This window comes from Phasianus colchicus, chromosome 7, assembly GCF_987193195.1.
Source record: "Phasianus colchicus chromosome 7, bPhaCol1.hap1.1, whole genome shotgun sequence".
NCBI lineage: Eukaryota > Metazoa > Chordata > Aves > Galliformes > Phasianidae > Phasianus > Phasianus colchicus.
In genome coordinates, this window is record NC_143442.1 from 35,309,782 (window position 1) to 35,315,895 (window position 6,114).

Here is a 6,114-nt window from a genome sequence, read left to right on the forward strand (position 1 = left end):
GAAATAACAGGGAATGGCAGGAATGCCTGAGGGGAAATACCCCCCTAAAATATATTTCTCTTTAAAAATGCTTTTACTGCGACCTGCTTGCTCATGTGAATAACTTTTGGCTAAGGTCTGCCACGCAGCCATGTCTCAAACAGCTCTCTTGTTTTGAAAGCATTAAGAAGCATCACCTCGTCATCAGTCATGGATGAGCTCTGTAGGTTTCCAAAGGCTCCATTTTCACTTGTGTCTTTGCAGGAGCTTGGGACCTCTGTGCTTGGGGCCACTCACGCTTCCAACGTGATCCCAATGGGGATTTTGGAAGAGGCAGGAGCTGCAGAGAGGGGAGCTGGGGCATGGTGTTCTGTGAAGGTGGCAGAAAATGAGGCAAGTTCCATTCCATAGTGGCTTAAAATCATCATCTGGAAAGGCCTAGACAGTCCTGAGCAGTGGGTCCAGGGGAACCTCATTAGGTTCAACAAATCCAAGTGCAAGGTCTTGCACTTAGTTCATGGCATCAGTGCAAGCTCGGAGGGGTGTAAGGATGGAGCACAGCCCTGCTCAAATGGACCCAGGGGTGCTGGTGGGTGGCAGCTGGATGTGAGCCAGCACTGTTCCCTCTCAGCCTAATCCCAACTATATCCTGGGCTGCATCAAAAGCAGTGTAGAGGGAGGAGATCTGCCCCTCTGTGCTGTGAGACCTCACTTGGAGTGAGCTGCATCCAGGTGGGGAGTGCTCAGTACAGGAGAGATAGGGATCTGTTAGAACCTGTCCAGGGAAGGGCCACAGAAATGCTCCAAGGGATGGAACACTTTCCCTAAGAGCGCAGCTGAGAGAGCTGGGCTGTTCAGCATGGAGAAGAGAAGCTGCAAGGAGACCTGAGAGCGGCCTTTGAGTATCTGGAGGGGAGCTACAGGAAGGAAGGAGACAGACTCTTTAGCTGGGTCTGTTGTGACAGGACAAGGGGAGATGGTTTCAGACTAAAAGAGGGGAGATTTAGACTGCATATAAGGAAGAAGTTTTTTACAATGCAGGTGGTGAGGCACTGGCACAGGTTGCCTAGGGAGGTGGTGGATGCCCCATCTCTGGAGACACCCAAGGTCAGGCTCGATGGGGTTCTAAGCACCAGATGGAGCTGTGGGTATCCCTGTTCATTGCAGGGGAGCTGGACTAGATGACCTTTAAAATTCCCTTCCAACTCAAATAATTCTATGATCACGATGTGATTTCAAGTCTTACGCAACCATCTGTGCAGAAGGTGAGGTCCTATTTGTCTTGCAAAGACTCTCTGCCCTCCTCGGCCAGTCCCATGCACCCATCCAAAGTGGTGCCAGCAGCTTTTTTCCATGGAAACAATAGTTATGCTTCCATCTGCCAGCTGACTGCTCAGGAACCCCTTACTACTTCTGTCCCATGCTGGAGCTGTATCTAGGCCATCTACCAGCATGATCTCATTGCCACTGGTGAGCATTAGTGATCTGTGGAATATGTGGATGTGAGGATTGTATTTGCAGGAGGGCACACGCTCAGCCAGCTGCTTTGGAGGCTGCGTTCTTGGCTGTGCCCTTGTGTGCTGCCAGCACCAACTCACATCTCCTTCCATCAGCAGGGAAAGTGAAACATAAAATCAGTGTGCCTCTGGGGAAGAAGAGGTGGTGATTTTTAGGAGTTGAGGGGGGTAACTGAGAGCACTGAAATGGACCGCATGTAAAAAGGAGAAGATAAGGAATCAGTTTGCAGTAATTGTTCTGTGTAGGTACAGATGTTGAAACTGCAAGGCAGCTTCTGGGGTGGAGAAATTGCAATAGGTTCTTTTGATTTTTAGACATACATTAATCAGTGAGGGTAATGGAAGTTGGCTTGGAAGATATATGGCATCTTTCTAGCCTTACTGTCCAAAAGATGATTTAAATTACAAGTTCCCATTCACTGTTTTCCTTTACAATTTGATTTAAATCTATCAATTTTGTTCTTATTTCTCATTCGTTCGCTTTTTAAATTATTTTTCCCCAAATGTATCAATGGTTTCCCATGCTCCAATTCTGTGATTCTTATTGCTAGTGAGGAGGAGAGGCCTGAGCTATACGAATGCAATTATACCAGTGTGGAGTTGATTGTATATTCATGCTGACCTTAACTTGCTATGTTCAGCAGCTGGGTGTTGGGGTGGAGCCTTTCATAACTATAGGTCAGGAGCTCAGGGTCTGTAAGTGCATCGTTCTCAAATGGCTTAAGAAGATTCAACAGGAAATCAAGGTGTACATGCCCAGCCCTCGCTGCCAAATTCAGGTCATCTACTGATAGTCTGTATATATTTATGTGCATATATTTCAAAGACACCTCTGATTTATTTCTTGCTGTATCTGGAAGGAAGCTGAGATCCAGCATTCATTTATTTGTTGTGCTGTGTCCTCTGAAGATGGGTTTCCCAAGTCATTCTCTTCTCCATGTTTTTCTCCCTGCTCATGACTTGGGCAGCTCGTTTGGCTGATGGAGAGCTGGGCTGTCTGTGATGCTTTTAATTGATCTGAGCTTTGGGGAAGCTGGTGGCTGTGAGGAGGGGGACTCTCTAGGACAGTCCTCATGCAGAGCAGATGAGGAGAAGTGCAGTGCAGTTAAATGAGCTATATTCCTCTTGTGTATCACGTTTAGAGGGAGTAAGGACGATGTGTCTGCATCCAAACACTTTCCAGATAGGCAAGTGTGGCCTTCTTACAGCCGTCACATTTCTCCCGTGAGGCTGAGAAGTGAAACCTCCATTTGCTGCTGTCTGTGTTAATTAGAAATCTTCCAAACCCGAGCCCTCTTTAATAATTAAAGGAGGAAAAAGGAAAAAAAGACAAAAAACCCATTTTATTGCTGGAGCGAGTTCCATGCCAATATAAATCACATCAGAGATGAAGCTGCACAATTGGATGAGTCTGGATGAAATGAGTTTCCACAAGCTTATTTTTCTATCACTCCTTCTTTCCCTAATGTGACTTTGCCACCACATTTCTGCCACTCCTCAGAGCTCCCATGAGATGCTGGACTCCCAGCACAAGGCTGCTTGAGGCATGCTTTGTCCCAGCACAGTTTAATATCCGAACACTTGATGGTGCAATCTCATAACATTCTTCATACTGTATTGTTTTGGTTTTTTTTCCTTTCTGTTTTCTAGGAGTGGGATTATATAAGCCTGATGGTAGTTGCACCTCCTGCTGTAAAATGGGCTGTAAAATGAGTTGTTATGTGAAGAGGGGAAAACAACAATTCGCCTGCCTTTTTTTCTCATTAATAATGAGCATTTTGCCCTATGAAGCATTTTGCAGTGATGAGACACACCCATCCCAGAACAAGCACATCCCAGCATATCTCCATGTTTCCTGGAAACACAGGAGATGCATTAAAGCTGAGCACTGTGTTCAGTGGGGAAGAGATCACCTGTGACCCTCTAGCAGCCTCTCAGAGGACTGTGTGTCCTCACTGCACACCAGCACAGAGTGCAGCTCTATCTCTGGGATGTTGCTTTCCATCACTGCAGGGTCTTGTTGGTAGCAAGTAGCATGGGGAACACTTGCTGTGTAGGGTCAGGTCAGGCTGGCCTAGGCCAGAATGCCCCACACTGCAGTGTGATGGTCTGTTAAGGATTTGCAGGTAGGGTCTGGAGCCTTGTGCACCATAGCTGCTGTGAGTTTGTTCACCACAAATTTCCCTAGCTTGCTACTGAACTCGGGAGTTTTTCAACATCTGTACTTTCCTTTACTCCAGACTGGAATTGCTCTGCTGGATGTGCAGTTCGAAAGAGCAACCCATCACTTCTATTCACTGCTCCCTGCCAGCAGTAATGCTGCTGCCTTAATGGTGTTTCTCTCTTTGTCCTTTTCATACTTCTTGCAAAACCTGTCCCCTGTACTGCCTGCCTGCTCAAGCAGAATAAGAGAGCTCCTTTCTGTTGGTCAGCTAAAAATTATGTGCTTTCCTAGTTGAAAGAGTTTCCATTTTGCTCTATTTGCAGTATTTTCTTCCACTGTATCAAAGGTGTAACTTCTCCTCGCATCTGATCCAGCCACACACCTTTGCTGCTTCACGCTGCTCTGCCCTTTCCTGTTGCTGTCACAGGGGTTACCTCCATTACAGCAGGACCAAAGCAGCTCACTTCTTTCAGAAGCTTGGAGGAGGACTGTCTACCCATGGTCAGCAATGGAGGGTTGTTGCTGGATGCCTATGCAAAGACCTGAGCTTGGGGATGGCCTACGGCTAACCCCACCTGCTCAGATGGGTATTGCTCTTGATTTTCACCTGAAATCAGAGCTGCTTTATTTATGGTGTGATGACTAGCTCCCAGGCAGCCAGGCTTCAATGCATACTAATGAACAAAACAAATGTTTTCCCCTCGAAGTATCATGTGTTTTCCCAGACTTCCCTGCATTTCAACCAGCGAGATAACATCAAAGTGGTAAAATTTAATGAACCTGCTGCATTAGAGCACAGCGTGATTTATTGGCTGCTACGCAGAGGAAACTCTGCTGCTGAGACTTATCAGTATATTCCTCTGATTTTTATTAGGTTAAAAATTATTGCAGCCCGTTTGACAGACAGCCATCCTTGGTGCTGCTCTGTAGCAGACAGACAGAAGGACAGCTTTGACTGCTGATCTGCAGCGTGTGAATGCTCCCGTTTGAAGACAGTAGGCAATGAGCAGTGCCCTATGTTTTCTGAGATGGGCATATTGCTGAAACAGCCCGATTTCAAGAGGAAGCTGAGGACTTGCTTATTAAGTACAACAACAGAAAAATCCCACATGATGCAGCCCATCCACAGAACGCATGAGAGTGGGGAGGGAGGCTTTAATTATGCAGCTGTTTCCATGACAACCTCTTCTATCAAATGGCCAAGCATAAGGGCTCTGCTCCTCTCCTGCTTGGTCTTGTTCACCTCTGGAACAACTACTCCAGGATAAGAGCCCAGCTGTACTTCAGTGCATTTTATACAGTTCTGCAATAACAGGGAAAAACAACAACAAACCTGATCACTGTCCTTACACAGAGAGGGGCTAGAGGAGCCTGGTTTTACTTCCATTGCAATTGCTTTCTCCTGCCTTGATGACAAATTCATCCAGGTGCTGTTGGTCAAGCCAGGGAGAGGCACTTTTCTCTGCATGAGTCTGTTGGAGTTTTGGGCAAGGTCAAAGGGACCTGGTTTGCTTCTTATTTTTGCTTCATGGGATGAGCGTGACTTTGGGTTATGGGAATACATTATAAATATGCACTCCTTCCCTCTGTCATAGGAAAAACAGGCAGCAATGCTCACTGAGTGGCAGGCAGCCTTCAACAATTGCTTGCTTAATCCGAAGAGATCGTGAGTCCTAAAATGACATTTCAGAGTAAAAGGGGGAGGAGGAGGAAGACATCAAGGTGTTGTCCAAATGGAGGAATTGTTCTGTTTTCTCTGAGGCCATGTGAATGGCAAAACATTAATATTTGCTTTTCCATTTCCCTTTGGGCCCCATTGTTTGTGAGCTCAGCCCAGAGACAACTTTCCAGCTCACCTCTGTTTACACTGAGTGTCGGCGTTGCCAGCCATGTACTGAGCCTTTCCCTTCCTTATATTGGCTCAGTGGGAAGGAAAGCTGTGCTAATTCTTCCTAACATGAGAAGACTCATTGTCCCTCTTGACTGCTGTTCAACAACAGCTGGTTTTGTTGTATTGTGGAGCTGTGTATTTTCTTTTTAATGGCTCAACACTACTTAAAAGCCAGGTCTGTCCCTAGTGTGTCTGCCAAATCAAATGGTTGGCTTGCTGTGAAACTCAGCCTAAGACTTTAGTTGGAAAGTGGTCCAACAATAGAGCAGGTCAAAAATCCCACTTGGCTCAGATTCCTGTTTCTCAGGTCGAGATTTCTGACAGTAAAAACACCATTTCAGTAGTGACATTGTCAACTGTTAGTGTGTGCCCTCCTCAGAGACTGCTGTATATTTTGCTTGCATTGAAATGAGCTAATCTCAATTTGAAACCGATATTTTGCTTTTAAAGAAGCCTTGCAAGACCTTTTTGGATGCATTAAGAGTGCCAGCAAGATGTTTTTATCCATCCTCTTTCCTTTAAACTCCTCCGGCCTTGGTCTTTGTAGGTCTTGCTCAAGGAGT